This window comes from Papio anubis, chromosome 4 (assembly GCF_008728515.1).
Source record: "Papio anubis isolate 15944 chromosome 4, Panubis1.0, whole genome shotgun sequence".
Lineage (NCBI taxonomy): Eukaryota > Metazoa > Chordata > Mammalia > Primates > Cercopithecidae > Papio > Papio anubis.
In genome coordinates, this window is record NC_044979.1 from 35,000,030 (window position 1) to 35,018,358 (window position 18,329).

At 36.3% G+C, this 18,329-nt stretch overlaps 1 protein-coding gene across 3 annotated transcripts in view; it reads right to left on the reverse strand.

The window, feature by feature from the left end:
* Window positions 1-17,827, reverse strand: part of ASB15 (ankyrin repeat and SOCS box containing 15) — a 77,439-nt gene extending 59,612 nt beyond the window's left edge. Inside the window, exon 1 of one of the 3 annotated variants that reach the window (XM_017957135.3) lies at window positions 17,474-17,827. The gene's annotated coding sequence lies outside the window, so the exon portion shown is untranslated. Of the gene's footprint in view, window positions 1-16,637 lie in introns of all 3 variants that reach the window. The other 2 variants (XM_009203798.4, XM_009203799.4) reach the window with 2 other exon arrangements.
* Window positions 17,828-18,329: the final 502 nt, after the last annotated feature.

Here is an 18,329-nt window from a genome sequence, read left to right on the forward strand (position 1 = left end):
GGAACCTACAGACTATGAGCAGGAGCTTTAGGTAAGAGTTAGAATATGTAGGATACGTGCATATACTGAACTATATACTGAAGTAAAGAATTTGGGGCTTTGTTTTATTTCTTCCTCCAGGACGGTGGCAATGAGAAAAGGCTTTCTCTTTGGGGTGCACTAGGGTAGTGGTATTATTCATCAGAATCTCTGAAGGTCATCACTCCCTTTGGATATTGTAATACAACCTCCCCGCAACCCCCCATCTCCCAGTGTCACACATCCTTCCTTCCACAGGGACGTTACTTTCACATACTGTGGGTTGAACCTGTCTCTCAAAGTGGTCTGGACCTGAGAACCACTGCAGGGGACAAGAAGAAGCCACAGGAATATTTTAGGTAGGAAAAGATCATGATCAGTTTCAGCAATCTCTCCTCCCTTTCCTTGTTTTGCAGATATTTTACCATTACAACATAGATGGAGATCTTCATCTAAATTAATAAAAGATGTTCTCTATTCACAAATGGATATGGAGCAACAGTACACAATTTCTGCCCCAGAATTCATGGCTGGTGCAGCTAAAAAGCTCTTTTCAGATTGCTAGTCAATCCATTTGCTTATCTAAAAAGTTCATTTGTACAGTTTTAAATGGTTTGCAGAAGTCTTTTGAAAAGTACTCTTGAAGTTTCATGTCTTTTCCTCAAAACTTGACAGACTTGGGAGTGACAAAAAGGAAGAAAATATACAAACATATGTGACATATTCATAGCTGGACTTAAACAGTGATAAAAGAAAAATTTTCATTTTACAACCTACTTCCAGTAGAATTTTACAATCCTATTATCTAGTAAGAATCATTTCCTCTGAGTGGTGTTCACGCTCTGAGCAAATCATTTCTTAAGCAGCAAATTCTCCTCACAATTTGATGTATATCAGTTTAACCAAAATACTTTTCAGAAACCTAATATGTAGCAAAGCTCACAAGGTCTTTAGAGCATGACACATCAAAAAAGATGAAGGTAGAAATAACAAAAATGTGGCCTTAGGACTGAAGTTGAGTGGGATCCCCTTCCTCTGGCATGGAGTCTAGGTATCTGGAAAATTCTTTTTTTTTAATAAGTGCACACTTGAATGATCGTGTTCTGTTTTCACTGCCGCACTCTAACAATGCCCAAGATGAGCAAATAGTAAAATGATGCTGTTGTTTGATAAATTAATTATTGATGATAGACTGGTTTTGAACTCAAAGTGTTACGAAGTTAAAGGAGTTTCTCCTTAGTGGCTTACAGATCTCCCATACCCTTCTACTATCTAGTATCGCCTCCTCTGAACGGTGTTCATGCCCTGAGCAACATTCTCTCAGAGAAACACCTCCTCCTCTGCAAAGAGCTGAAGGAGGTTGGTGGGAGACAGATACCACCTGAATTATTGGTGAAGAGAAGCCATTTTTAAATGGAAGACAGTTCCACTGCAACAAGCTGAAGAAAGTCAGCACCATCTAGTGGAAGGAGAGTCACAGGAATGGACACCTGTTGGTTTGGTTTCCAGTTCTGTATTTTGAACTCTTTTCTGAGACTTAGGTGTGTATTGTTAATATTGGTCTCTTTTCATAATAGACTTAACCGAAAGGTCTCTGACCAAGCTTCAACACTGCGTTTTTTTTAGTGGTTTGCGGTATAATAATTATGATGGCTATATTTATTGAGATTTTGTTATACCTAAGCATTTCTCTAAGCCCTTGTTTCAGGGCTTCCAAGTACAGTTGTGCAGGTTGTATCCTGCACAAGGTTGCTTGGGTAAGGGAATGGGGAGACTGGAAACCATCTCCATCTCCACTTACCCATCTAGGTGCCCTAGAGAAGGGTTGCATTCACGTGGAGAGATGATCAAAATTTTCCAAACTGCACAAAGGTGCTATATGATGCAGTTCTGGTTTTTTTTTATATGCTTTATCTCATTTAACCTCACAGCATTCCTGCAAAGTAGGTGTCATATTATTCTGACCGTTTTTCAAGGAAGAAGTAAGGCTTAGGGGGTTAAGTAAAATTGCCAGAGGTCACATAACTACCCCGAGCAGTTTTTGCTCAAGTGGCTCAAAGCAGAGGCAAGCTCAAAGCCTCTCCGGTGTCTAGCGAGTTTGATTGCGATGATTGCTTCACTCACTGACTCAAGCAACTCAAACCAAAAACTTAATAAGTAAAGCCAAAAATTTAAAAAGCACTACAACAGAGAACGGCCTGCCATGCACCTGCGGACTTCACCTGCCACCTTAGCATAACTCCTGTTTGCTCTCTGAACAGGCAAGACACATTCTCCGGGTTCTTGTTCATCTTGTCCTTCCAAATGCCCTTTCTTGCCCCTCCCCGATTTCCTTCAGTAGAAATCTTTCGGCTCCTTTAAGACCCAATTTAGACCGTCCTTCTCCATCTTCATCAATTTTTCTAATCCTGCCCATTTCTTTTCCTCCTTTATTTCCCTGTCATATTTATTTTGTTTGCCTTACATAGTAATTATTTATGTATTTTTGTTACATCAGGATTTATTGTAACCTTTTTGAGGACAGGAGGTGTAACAGGCTTTACACAATGCGGCCATTCAATAAATAAGAATTAAATTGAAAACCTAGGGACCTAAACAATGGCAAGAGAAACCTGCAGTTTTATTATATGCTTTATGTTCTCACTTAAACTAAATGTCTAAATAGGAATTTCATAATACTGAATAATGATAAGCTGGGAGCCTTAAGCCAAACCCACAATGCATTCTACAGCATAATAGATTTGTTTCTAACAAAGACCTAGTGAGTAATTGAATTAGTGTGATTCGCCATATTTAACTCAACTCCCAGGAGCAGCAGAAGTTACAGATTTGCAAATCCCAAGGCACCAGGCACGTTGCAAACTTGTTCTAAGTTAATTTTTAACTTTCATTTTGAGTGCAATGATCTATTAAGCCCTCAGGCTACAGTCAGGTAGAGAGCAAGGAGAAAAGAAATCAGAACAACTCTTCGTGGTATTTTTGAGACTATTTATAGAGAGTTTACTTTGTATGGAAGTGAACTGGTAATACAAAAGAATTCATAGAACAAACACATAACTATTGTAACCTCTACAGTGAGTACATAGCAAAACAGAAATTTAACAATAGTTATTCATTGAAAATGTAAATCTAAGATCCTTATTTTTAACTGTAACTAAGAACGTATTTTTATCTAAAGTTTTCCCAATTACACTTATAAAGAAAATGTAGTACATATACACCATAGAATACTACACAGCCATAAAAAGAATGAAATCATGTCCTTTGCAGCAACATGGATACAGCTGAAGGCCATTATCCTAAGTGAATTAATACAGAAACATAAAATCAAATACTGCATATTTGTGGGAGCTAAACAATGATAGATGTGGACATAAAGATGGATACAATAGACGCCGGGGACACCAAAAGGGAGGAAGGAGGTGAGCGAGAGGGGCAAAGGTTGAAACAATAGAAGCCAAAACCCCAGCATTATACAATATCCATGTAACAAACCTGCATATGTACCACCTGAATCTAAAATAAAATAAAATAAAATACCTTGTGTATAAATTACATAGTCATAGGTTTATATTAATGAAGAAAAACAGAACTTGTCATTTCAAACAGATTGACAAAAATAGGGGAAATAAGACTTTATAAAATAGTTTAAAGATAGCAATGATTCAGTAGCCTGAATCTGTAAGAGGAAGGTGGATTTTAGCACATAAAAATCTTACTATGCATTCAATGTCTCCCTGAGAAAGAAAAAACTAAGCTATTGAATGAAATTGCTGTGGTAAATAGCAATCTCTCTCATTAGCTCAGATATTAAACGACTATGTACAAAAATTGGCCAAGGTCTCTACAATAAGGAAAAATATCAGTCTGGTGATAATAGTTAGAAAAGCAAATGCCTGAAATTAACTGAGCTTGCACAAGTAAATAAGTGAATGAATAAAAAAGCAAGAACTAAAAGTATAGAGGAAACAAAGGTCCAAAAAAATAAGTAGAAGGCAGAAAGAGGGATATGTTCACAGTCTAGACAGATGGCAAACATTAAAATGACAGATGTTTAGGCCGAAGCAAATTACTTCCTAGAGGCTAAAAAACACATTTATAATCACAGGAATACTGCTGGTAATTTTTATTTTTGAGCAACATAGAGAATGAAAGAGGGATCACAGGGCTTTAGATAAATTTTGTGATTTTTTTTTCCAACTGATACAAAATATCAGCAGGTAGTTTGTGAATAGTGAAAACAGTAATAGATTATCTAGTATGGGTTATGAATAACTTTTATAATTTGAAATTTGTTTTACTATTCATTTGTCCTTTTATTCATTCAACGTTTAAGTTGAACAATGAAAATGCATGGACACAGGAGGGGAACTTCACACACTGGGATCTGTCTCAAAAAAAAAAAAAAAAAGAAAGAAAGCCTTAAGGATAGTAAAGCATATTTCCATATATCTATATATTTACATCTATATTTACATATAAAACAGTCAAGTAAAATCTAACAAATTCGTAGTTGGAGACCCTAAGGAAGGAAGCTGAAGAAAATAGAAGCCAACAAGAATTGAAAGTCATAAATCAAGAAAATTTTCCTGAAATAGAAGATTTAAATCTAAATACTTACAGGACACACTATGCATGCCGGGGAAATGTAACCAAAAATTTAATATGGAGACATAGTCTAGGAATGTCAGTGGATTTCAAAAATAAAAAAAGAAAACTTCATGCTGCCAGTTTAAAAAAAATCAAATAATTCATAAAAAGAAAAACAATCTAACATAGTATTTCTCCAAAGCATCACTTACAAGATAATTAAGTAAAGAAAATATAAGCAAACAATTTTTTTTCTAGCCAAGCTATCCTTCAAAGATAAAGGTTACAAACATATTGTTACTACCAAACAATAATGGCTTGGGTAACTATGACAAATGGAGTAGTAGGGAACATTGAAAATATTTCACTGTAGAAATAATCATAAAAGAAATGTAGGGAATTAAGATTACTGAGCAGAATGTTGATATTATATGCCCTGACAATACAGAAGTGATACAATTAAAGTTGTTTTCTTCAATTGTGTATGATTTAATTGTGTATGATTTGAGTATGATTGCCTCATGTGAAATATCTGAGATTGAAAGGAGATACATTGTATCTGACATACCAAATAATAGAAGTATGAACATATTTGACATATGAAAGCAAACACTAGGAAAGGCAATGTTTTACTAGAATCAATGGAAGAGGATACGCAAAGCATGAGCGAAAAAGAAGGAGCATGATAGTTTCACTATTTTTTCTATTAGGGAACTAACAGGTATTGTCTGAAAAAAATGGAAAACCAAAAGTTATGTAATATAAATATAATGTTAATCCTTAAATTAAAAATACAAACCTTCTTAAATATCTGAAAAATTATACAAAAAATGAAACAGGCTGCCTAGGCAAAGATATTTTTAAAAACTACCAAAAAAAAAAAAAAAAAGAAACATACCTGTCATATTAAATGCAAGTAAGCCTAACTCATTGCTTAGGGAAAAGGATCAATGTAACTTATTCATGGTGGATTCTTATTATCTGTCTCCATATTTTTCTTCCCTATGTGTCTTAAATACAGCTCAAGGGAGCTGAGAGTTGAACAAGTGTGATGTAAATCTAGTAAAAGACTGAAATAGAAAAAAATAAAAAGAGTACTGTGGAGGAAAACAACCCTGGAACTACTTAAACATGTATGAGCTGCTTGTTACTGGATAAGAAAAGAACCCACTCTTCAAGAAAAAAATAACATTGCTTGTTGTAAGATCTTTTGAACAAAGTACAGTGGGTTAAGGAATTAGCTGTAAGACTGCCACAGAGATGGAGAAATGGAACTGGCAAGTAGAATGAGGTTCAACGTCAGAGGGCCTCAAACTTGGGAATGTAGATATGATGTTACTGGCAATAGGAAATGGCTGAAGGATATTAAGTACTGGAGTGCTAACATTTAAACAGTGTTTTTAACTAGTGGTTCCTAAAGTGTGGTTCACAGACCACCATCATCATCATCACCAGAGAACTTGTTAGAAATTCATATTCAGGTCCTATCCCTGACTTACTATATCACAAACTGGGGGCCTGGGGATAGGATCAGGGAGGCTTTAGCTGGGGCCAGCAATCTGTGTTTTAACAAGTCCTCGGGTGATTTGGACACACACTAAAATTTGAGAGCCACTGTTTTAAAAGATTGTCCTGGGCTAAACAGATGCTTAGAAGTCTATTGTATAGTACAGGAGTGAAGTGTTGAGAAACTAGAAGTGGGTAGAAGTGTTGCAACAGTGAATCAGGAAAAAAAAAAAAAAGGAGATGGAACCTAGTGATCAATTTTATATAAAAAAAGAAAACATGTCAAAAATGATTCCAAAAAGCATTTTGGCAAAGGATGTGGTACTCCAAAGGGGATATTTAGCTGGCTAAAAATCATGTGGAAATAGACTGCTATCATTTTTAACAGAAGCATAGCAAATTTAATGAATAACATGTATTTTTTTTGGTCTATCATATTGCTAGGTATTTATAAAAGTGACTTAATGAAATTCAGTCAAAATAATATTGTAAATTTGTAATTTTTGTCCCCTGCCTTGACCCAAGCACAAGACAATGGTAGTATTTTTTCATTAATAAGACCCAGTCATGCTAAAATAATATAAACATTTCTGTAGAACAGAAATGAAACTGAAACATACATTTAAATGATGATTGAAGCTATAAACCTGTTGGTATTTAGACTTAGATCTAAAGTAGTCTACAAATTTGAGACTTTCTGGGTAATGGGAACCAAATTTATTCCACTCCTGGAAGGATACAGAAGCCAGGCCTACCACACGAAATTTAAGACTGGGACCGGACTCCCTCCTCAGTAAAGGAGGCTAAGAAAAACTATGTTGATTGCTAGGGTCACAGCTCTTATAAACCTGAGTGGTTGGGACGGCAGTGGGAGGGAGGCTGAAGAGAGGAGGTTTAGAGAAAGCCCTCACAGATCAGGACACCACCCAAGCTGCTGCTTTGCTTGAGGACTAGAACCGTGGTATCTTCAGAGGCCCGAAGACAAAAAATAAATACATAAATAAATAAGACTTAGTTATAGACTGGGAGCTCTAGGCAAAATGCACAGACAAATAAGGTTTGGGTGATGGGAAGAAAGAAGATTCCACTTAAGAAGAGCATTTAAACTAAATTTCCAAACACTAAGATGACAAAAAAAAAAAAAGAAAAAAAAAAAGCAGCAAATCCAGAGGGAAAGGAGCGGAGCGATTATGGGGAGAAAAAACTTGGTAATAAAATAAGTAAAGTATATTAGAAAATAAAATTAACTCTTGCCTGTGGGGAGAAAAATCTCTATTTTTACATAAATGATGGAATTAAAATCATAGACAATAATGAAAAAGAACACGTAAGAGGTGATTTCAGGGAGTACTTTTAGAGCATGCTAAATCCTTGCATTTTTTCAGTAAGAAGCTAAAAATTTACTGATTACATTCAGGTGTTGTTAAAAACACATAGCTAAAATGTTTGTTAAAATTTGATAGGTCACCATTAGAAAATGAAAAGTAAATCATTTTTAAACCGGCAGGGACAAAAAAAGACAAAAAAGAGAAAAAAGAAAAATGTCGACAATTAAATAGTATAAAATAAGGGTATAGAAAGCAAACAGAAGCATAATAAATTTAAAAGATGGAAAATATAAATACCTCAGTTATAATAAATGTAACAAATGTATAAAATGCATCTAATAAAAGTATATACTACTTAAAGTACACACATTTAAAAAACATGTTGCAGAAAATTGGAAAAAAAAAGAGAGTGAATATACTAAGAAAATGTTAAACTAAAACAAATAAAAAACCATGGGGCAATAAAATCAGACATATCAGAAGTTAAAAGAAAAAGCATTAATAAGGAAAGGAAAGAAAAATTATAACAATATAAGGAACAACCACCAAGAAGATATATCAATCGTAGACTCATATGCAACTGCAAAGAGCATAGAATATATAAAGCAAAACCTGACAGAATTATAAGGAGAAATAGTATCCAGGTTACATAAAGAAATTCTACAGGCCAGGCTTGGTGGCTCATGCCTATAATCCCAGCACTTTCAGAGGCTGAGGCAGGCGGATCACGAGGTCAAGGGATCAAGACCATCCTGGCCAACATGGTGAAACCCGTCTCTACTAAAAATACAAAAATTAAGCGGGCATGGTGGCATGCACCTACAGTCCCAGCTATGCCGGAGGCTGGGGCAGGAGAATGGCTTAAACCCGGGAGGCAGAGGTTGCAGTGAAGCAAGATCGCGCCACTGCACTCCAGCCTAGGGACAGAGTGAGACTCTGTCTCAAAAAAAAAAAAAAAAAGAAAGAAACTCTATAGTTACTGTAAAACAAGACAACTGGTCTGGCACACTGGCTGACAGCTGTAATCCCAGTGCTTTGGGAAACCAAGGCAGGAGGATTGCTTGAGCCCAGGAACTTGAGACTAATCTAGGCAAGATCCCTACAAAAGATGTAGTGAGACCCCCATCTCTATAAAAACATTTAAAAAAACTAGTTGGCATGATGGTGCATGCCTGTGGTCCCAGCTACTCGGGAGGCTGAAGTAGGAATGATCACTTGGGCCGAGGAGGTCAAGGCTACAGTGAGTCATGATCATGCCACTGCATTCTAGTTTGGGCAACAGAGCAAGATGCTGTCTCAGGAAAAAAAAAAAAAAAAGAGGGAGAGAGACAACACGAAAGAAAAATAAAGGATATAAACAGGAACAATTCATAGAAGAGAAATCCTAATGGCCAATAAACATGAATAAATGTTCAACCTCTCTAGAAATCAAGGACATGCAAATTAAAACAAAAAGATACATTTCAGAGCTATTAGTTCAATATTTTTCTAATGCTAAATGTTAAGTGAGGATCTCTCAGATACTGCTGATGGGTATGAAAACTGGAACAATCAATTAGAAAACTATTTGGCTCTATCTATAAAATGTGAAGAAACATTTACTCTACAAACAGTAATTCTATCCTTGGGTATTACTGCTTGAATAGCTCTTGTACATAAGCAGAAGGCAACGTGTGGCATAACTTGCAATTAAGATTAATTGGAAATAATGCAATTTACCACTTAAAGAAAAATAAATATGTAAAATGTACTAGAGTCATATAATATCATACTATGCAGAAATTAAAAGCAATAAATTGATATCTAAGTATCAGTATGATTGCTCTTAAAAACAAATGTTAACTGAAAAGGGGATATTCTAGAATATGTATATAATTACTTACATTTTAACAAATTCAAAAAACCACCATACACAAAAAGTGTAAGGATTCTAACTGTATATACACACAAAAAAATCAGACTATGTATATCAAAGACTCAATGGTTGCCTGCAAGAAGGAAGGGTAAACTATAGTACTTCAACTTTATTCATAATGATTTTTTTAAAATTTAAAGCAAATGTGCAAAAGGCTAACATTAATTCTGGATAATGGGTACATAGTGTTTACCATGTGTTTTTTTGTGTAATAAGAATTCTTAACATAAGATTTACCCTTTTCCCAAATGTTTTAAGTGCACAATACCATGCTAACTATAGGAACTATGTTGTACAGCAGATCTCTAGTACTTACTTACCTCGCATAACTGAAACTTTATATCCAATAACCATCTTTCCCCATTCTTTCTCCCTGAAGCCCCTGACAGCTACTATCTACTATCTGTTTCTATGAGTTAGACTATTTTAGATCTCATATAAGTGAAATTAGCAGTGTTTGTCCTTCTGTGACATTCTTATTTTACTTGGCATAATGTCCTCCAGGTTTTCCCATATTGTTGCACATGCCAGGATTTCCAACATTTTTAAGCCACAATAATATTCTCTTGTATGTGTATACAACATGTTTTTATTCATTAATCTCTGAATGAACATTTAGGTTGTTTCCATATCTTGGCCATTGTGAATAATGCTGCAGTTGAACATAGGATGCACACATCTCTTCAAGATCCTGATTTCACTTCTTATGGATAGAAACCCACAAGTGGAATTTCTGGATCCTAAAATTCACATGGAATCACCAAAGACTCCAAATGGGCAAAGCAATTTGAACATGGCTGGAGACATCACACTTTCTGATTTCAAAATACCTTACAAAACTACAACATTAAAACAGTGTTATACTGGCCTAAAAACTGATGCACAGACCAGTGTAACAAAATAAAGAGTCCAGAAATAAACCCATATATATGCAATCAACTGATATTTGAGAAGAGTGTCAAGAATGCACAATGGAGAAAGGATGGTCTCTTCAATAAACGATGTGGAAAAAACTGAATATCCACATACAAAGAATGAAATTGGACCCTTATCTTACACAAGACACAAAAATCAACTCATCATGGATGAAAGACTTAAACTTAAGACCTGAAACTGTAAAACCACTAGAAGAAAAAATAAGGGAAAAGCTTCTTGACATTGGTCTTGATAATGATTTGTTACACTGAAAGCACAGGAAACAAATGCAAATATAGACAAATGGGACTACATTATAAACTTCTTTCACTTTTCTTCTTAAAAATTTCATTTAAATTAAAACATTGCTGGTGTGAATTTGGTGAAACAATATCTCTTTTTTTTTTTTTTTTTTTGAGACAGAGTCTCACTCTGTCACCCAAGCTGAAGTGCAGTGGTGCAATCTTGGCTCACTGCAAGCTCCATCTTCTGGGTTCAAGCGATTCTTCTGCCTCAGCCTCCCAAGTAGCTGGGACTACAGGTGACTGCCACCACGCCCGGCTAATTTTTGTATTTTCAGTAGAGACAGGGTTTCATCGTGTTAGCCAGGATGGTCTCGATCTCCTGACCTTGTGATTTGCCCACCTTGGCCTCCCAAAGTGCTAGGAGAAACAACATCTCTTTTACATTGCTGGTTATATTGTAAATTAGTACCACTGCTTTGAAAGACTTGGCAAGGACCTTAACTATTTATATTTTTTGACATAATAGTTCTCTTTTGGGGAATTGAACCCACATTTTGGCTTGGATACACTTTATTCTCTATAAATAAAAAGATAAACTGGATTAAAAATCATATTTTCTATTTTTAAAATTGTTTGATTGGTATTTCTGGGACATATTATTGTGATATTTCATCACTTTCATAGGGTAATTAATGAAAGTCCAAATATTTTGAAGTAAATTTTACATAGTTAGCATTTTTGTATTGTTCTTCCTTAACTCATAGATTGACCTTACACTTGTCTTAAACAATAATTAAATGCAATTAAAAACCACAGTACAACCAAAATGAAAAACAACTTAATACTGAATAATAATCAAAACTGTTGAGGCTTTCTGTGTACAGGTTTGATAAAGTGCTCCCAGTCTCACTTGACCTCCACTAACCACAGCACATACTCAACTGCTGTGCAGTTGGTGCCTCTCAATTGCATTTGTTTTTATGGTAAATTTAAAGTAATTATTATTTATTACTTAAAAACAAATTGAAACAAATATTACAACTTTTATTGACCCAAATGACCTGGAACACAGGCCTGAACAGCTAGGGGTTCTTGAATCACTGTCAGGAAATGATGTCCTAGTTAAACCATTGTGTGCTTTACAGATGGAAATATTGGCATAGATCCAGAGGAGTTAAAGGACTCATCCAAGCCATACAGCTGGTAAGTTGTAAAGCTTTATTCCTGCTGAGAGTTCTTTTCAGTTTTAGTGATTTTGAAGAGAAGTCCATATGGACATGTAAATTTGTTAGAAAAGAACCACAAAATTCAACAGCCCTTCATGCTAAAAACTCTCAATAAATTCGGTATTGATGGAATATATGTCAAAATAATAAGAGCTATTTATGACAAACCTGCAGCCAACATCATACTGAATGGGCAAAAACTGGAAGCATTCCCTTTGAAAACGGGCACAAGACAGGGATGCCTTCTCTCACCACTCCTATTCAACATAGTGTTGGAAGTTCTGGCCAGGGCAATCAGGCAGCAGAAAGAAATAAAGGGTATTCAATTAGGAAAAGAGGAAGTCAAATTGGCCGTATTTGCAGATGACATGTTTGTATATTTAGAAAATCCCATCATCTCAGCCCAAAATCTCCTTAAGCTGATAAGCAACTTCAGCAAAGTCTCAGGATACAAAATCAATGTGCAAAAATCACAAGCATTCTTATACACCAATAACAGACATACAGCCAAATCATGAGTGAACTCCCATTCACAATTGCTTCAAAGAGAATAAAATGCCTAGGAATCCAACTTACAAGGGATGTGAAGGACCTCTTCAAGGAGAACTACAAACCACTGCTCCATGAAATAAAAGAGGACACAAACAAATGGAAGAACACTCCATGCTCATAGATAGGAAGAATCAATATCGTGAAAATGGTCATACTGTCCAAGGTAATTTACAGATTCAATGCCATCCCCATCAAGCTACCAATGACTTTCTTCGCAGAATTGGAAAAAACTACTTTAAAGTTCATATGGAACCAAACAAGAGCCCACATTGTCAAGTCAATCCTAAGTCAAAAGAACAAAGCTGGAGGCATATCTCGCGACCTGACTTCAAACTATACTACAAGGCTACAGTAACTAAAACAGCATGGTACTGGTACCAAAACAGAGATGTAGACCAATCAAACAGAACAGAGCCCTCAGAAATCATACCACACATCTACAACCATCTGATCTTTGACAAACCTGACAAAGACAAGAAATGGGGGAAGGATTCCCTATTTAATAAATGGTGCTGGGAAAACTGGCTAGCCATGTGTAGAAAGCTGAAACTGGATCCCTTCCTTACACCTTATACAAAAATTAATTCAAGATGGATTAAAGACTTAAATGTTAGACCTAAAACCATAAACACCCCTAGAAGAAAACTTAGGCAATACCATTCAGGACATAGGCATGGGCAAGGACTTCATGTCTAAAATACCAAAAGCAATGGCAACAAAAGCCAAAATTGCCAAATGGGATCTAATTAAACTAAAGAGCTTCTGCACAGCAAAAGAAACTACTATCAGAGTGAACAGGCAACCTACAGAATGGGAGAAAATTTTTGCAATCTACTCATCAGACAAAGGGCTAATATCCTGAATCTACAAAGAACTCAAACAAATTTACAAGAAAAAACAAACAACCCCATCAAAAAGTGGGCAAAGGATATGAACAGACACTTCTCAAAAGAAGACATTTATGCAACCAACAGACACATGAAACAATGCTCATCATCACTGGCCATCAGAGAAATGCAAATCAAAACCACAATGAGATACCATCTCACACCAGTTAGAATGGCAATCATTAAAAAGTCAGGAAACAACAGACGCTGGAGAGGATGTGGAGAAATAGGAACACTTTTACACTGTTGGTGGGACTGTAAACTAGTTCAACCATTGTGGAAGACAGTGTGGTGATTCCTCAAGGATCTAGAACTAGAAATAGTTTGACCCATTTGACCCAGCCATCCCATTACTGGGTATATACCCAAAGGATTATAAATCATGCTGCTATAAAGACACATGCACATGTATGTTTATTGTGGCACTATTCACAATAGCAAAGACTTGGAACCAACCCAAATGCCCATCAATATAGACTGGATTAAGAAAATGTGGCACATATACACCATGGAATACTACACAGCCATAAAAATGGATAAGTTCATGTCCTTTGTAGGGACATGGATGAAGCTGGAAACCATCATTCTCAGCAAACTATCGCAAGGACAAAAATCAAACATTGCATATTCTCACTCATAGGTGGGAATTGAACAATGGAAACACTTGGACACAGGAAGGGGAACATCACACACCAGCGCCCATCATGGGGTAGGGAAGGGGGAGGGATAGCATTAGGAGATCTACCTAATGTAAATGACGAGTTAATGGGTGCAGCACACCAACATGGCACATGTATACATATGTAACAAACCTGCATGATGTGCACATGTACCCTAGAAATTAAAGTATAATAAAAAAAACAACAAAAAGCTTAATTACAAAAAAAAAAAAAAAGAACTATATAAATGCCAGTGGTAATAGGAAATAAACCTACTTGACTTAAGTTAGGAACAGGAAAGGAGAAATTATCTGATAGCTCCCTTGCAGTGTGTTCCTTATGGAACTAATACACGATTTACCAAAGGACTCTTTAGGGTTATTCTGCTCAGGCCAATAATTTGTCACGGTGAGTCATTTCAAGACTAAGGGTAGAGGTAAGCAGGCATGCCTGCTAGAGTGAGTAAGGACGTCAGAAGCCAGTTTCTTAGTGTATTTGGCTTTCCTTGCTCATGCCTACATCATTCCAGAGATAAAGAAAAGGCCATTCAAGGAGGCATCACATGATTGTTCACATGAATACTATACCAGTAACAGTCCCTGCCACTCTCAGTGGAAGGGACAGTCTGGCAACTATCAGGGTGAGTGATATAGTCAAAAAGTAAGTGCTACCTTCTACCACTTATGAGAGCTATGGCAGTAGTCGTAAACTTTAGGTATTGCTGACAATGACTTAATCATATCCCATTATAATGCAGTTTTTCCTTAGTCAAAAACATAATAATAACAATCATTATTTGCATCTAACTTCTAACTGTCTAAGTCACCCATACAAAGCCATTCTCATCACATTCGAATTCCCTTCTGTTTCCTCTTTTTTGTAACTTGCCAAAGAAATTAGTTATACTTAATGGGCTTGCCTTTGTTACCTCAAGAGTGTTTCGTACATGTTCCCTACAACCACCACAGCTACACTATGCTTTTAAGATATCATGTAAATTCCATTTAGTGTCCTTTTCTATCTTCTTTACTGGCCTTGTGCTACTGTGGGTTCATCTTCTTGTTCAGCTGGATTTTATAATAACCTTGTCCACCTTTCTTCAGCCTCTTCCTTTTCCCTGATTACTCCCCCTCCCCTAGGCGCTGACAGCTGACGCACTGACTCTCTCACTTCCTTCCTGCTTTTATGGTCTCTTAAGTCAGTCTCATACATTCTCTAACTATTACACATGCATGCAATAGCATTTTAAGGCCACATAGGGTCACACAATACCACCCACACCAGGTAGTAACGACTTTTTAAATATTATGCTGGCTTTTTTGGGGGGCCCTAGCTATTGCTGGACCACATTTTTTCCCCTTGCTGTTTACATGTATCTGAGATCTTTTAGCTCAAACTCCTTTATGTTGTATTGGTTGTTATGTTTCTTCCCAAATGAATTTACCAGAACATTTAAAAGAATAAAAGCTTTTTATTCCCTCAATGTTAAGATGTTGCCAAGACTGCCATTTATGTCTGTCTCTTTAGCACCACCTGACAAAATGATTCCTTAATGGTTGAGAACTGCCAGTCTAGTTCACTGACAGGTTCCCAGAATCCTCAGTACTTACAGCAGTTTCTGACACTGAATAAACATCAATAGACTTTGACTTAATAAATGATTATTTTAGTTGTTTGCTGTTTATTCAGTTTTTAAAAAGCGATCATATCCTTCTTCTCAGATTTCTGAAGTCCTTTCTCTATTTTAGCTGTTGTCTCTGTCCCCCATTTTATCATGTTTATTTCACTTAACTTGTCATTGTATGTTGGATGAGATTAGTTAGAAATATAGTATCAGCATTTATTATATATTTTCATAATTTTTCAACTTTTTATACTTAATTTTCTCTTTCTATATCTAAATTCTGTTAAGGTATTCATTTTTAAAATAATTACTATTTTGTTACCATTTTGTCGATTTGTATATTCTCATTACCATTTACATTAATAATGCTTAATTTATTTTAATCCCATAAAATAGCTTTTATCTCCTTAGACTAACATTTTTGCCTTTCATCACTTATTTTCTTTCTTGCTTTTAAATGAGGAGCAACATTTCACACACAGAAGTGGAGTTAAGCCTTCCCCAAATTGCAGGGGTGAGGTGGTTAGAAATAGTTAATATTCAATCCTTTCATAGGTTTTAATTTTCTTTTTTCTTCTTTTTTTTTTTTTTGGGGGAGCCGGAGTTTCGCTCTTATTGCCAGGCTGGAGTGCAATGGCACAATCTCAGCTCCTGCAACCTCTACTCTGGGACGAGATTCTCCTGCCCCTCAGCCTCCCAAGTAGCTGGGATTACGGCATGTGCATAGCCGGCTACTTTTTTTATTTTATTTTTAGTAGAGCGGGGTTTCTCATCTTGGTCAGGCTGGTGCCAAACAGCCTCCGGCGATCCGCCATCTCAGCCTTAAAAGTGCTGGGATTTTGGAAGGCATGAGCCACTCAGCCCAGCCAGTTTTGGTACCGATAGAAATGAAGTTGTCTTTAACCTCAATATTAAACTTAATCCAAATCTCAGTGGAAGTGTAGGATATCCCCATTTTCACACATTGATTAACTCAAATATATAGAAGTAGATAGCCACTAAGATAAAACTGGGTAATGGCTTTTATTTGAGTTTCAGCCCATTTTATAATGAAGTTCTGAAAATCACCATATCTGAAAACCACAATTATTTGAGTATGGACACTTTTTAGAAGTGTTCGTAGTATAGAGAGAGAAAAACACAGGTAAAAATCCAAATCTTTTTGAACATACCTGATATGGATGGAGGCACAAGACATGGATAACATCCAAATGATTGGAATTCAAATATTTTCGTCTATTTTAATCATTAGCTTAGCAGAATGTTTGTTTGTTTTCTTTCCAAGGTTGAGAGAGGAAGTAATAGTTTCTGATTCTGAGTTATTTTCGCTTTTGCTCCCAGTCTTGAAAAATAAGGGGAAACTGGCTAAGCAGTACTTGTCCCCTGTACATTTTCAGAAATGAGCTCCCCATGCTCTGAGAATTGAGATGCTTTCTTCTTATTCAGTGGTTTTTCCTCATGCCTCTCTCAGTGACTGGCTGTGGAATCAGCGCTCCAGAATCCTACATTCCAGGCTAACATTTTAACCACCTAACTTTGGTAAGACCCAGTCCCTCGCAAAAGAGCTTGCATCACTGAGAAGCAGTGTAGGAGGGGTCCTAACTCTTCCAACACTTAATTTTGGATAAACGAGAGCTCTTTTATTGGATAAGTTAGAGGCCTTGCAAAGCAAATTTTGTAAAATGTGAGACCCAGATTTTTCTCTAAGTCACCTGGATCTGGCCTACTAACCTTATTTACAGAACTTCCCAACACTCATTTCCTTCCTGAAGAGGATAGGAACATTTACCCCTCTGGCAACTCTGTCACACCTGAGAACATGGTGCCTTTGATCCCCTTGCTACTCACATTTAGGCATTCTCAAATCCCCTTCAGATGCCAAGGATGATGTTCCTAATTCTACCGTCATTAGCCTAGAATACCACTCTCAAGTCACCGCCCCTCTGCAAAAGGATAGGGCCAGAAATCTACACGTTTTCTCACTACATGGAACTTAATTATGTAGTACCTTAGTCAGGATCAACTAGCTCTATCTAGCTTTGGTGTCTTTAGCAAATATGATGCAGCAGAAGCCTGAACCCGGGGTTACAACAAACCAACATACATGCATCTTTCATAATCACATGATTCTATATTCTAGAACACATCCTACAATGATAAAAATTCTTAGAATCTGGAGGCACAGGGAGCAAAGACTATGACCTCATAAACTTCTATTCATCTCAGTTTCAGTGACCATACCAGCACTGCCTCGTTTGAAAAATAAGGTCATTTTGGCCTAATCCAAATGTGGTTTCCAGAAAAGAGTGACTTAGGGTGTCCAAATACTAGGTCACTTCACAGAGGAGCAAATGGATATATCAGGTGATTAATTCCAATGTCATAGTTTCTTTATATTTATGAAAATGTATATAAATACATGCACATATGTGTCTTTAAAATGTCATGAGGACCTATATGTTTGTTAATAAATATTTCCTCTGTCCTAAATTATAATTGTGGATGATTTAAATATTAGAAATTAAAAATTATGATGGTAATTTGGTAAAGGCCTATTTTTCAGCCATCTGAACTGGAAAGGCTGTATTTCCATGGTTAATGTTTCTAGGGACAGCTATCCTAGGGAAGAGGGGAGCATATTGTTAAACTAATCTACTTCTCAGGGTATTAGTTTGCTAGGGTTGCTATAACAAAGTGCTGCAAATTGAGTGGCTTAACCAACAGAAACTTATTATCTCGCAATTCTGGAGGCTAGAGGTCCAATATCGAGGTGTTGACAGTGTTAGCTTTTTCTGAGGGCTGAGAGAAACAATCTGTTCCATGCCTCTTCCCTACCTTCTGGTGGTCTGCTGGCAGGCTTTGGT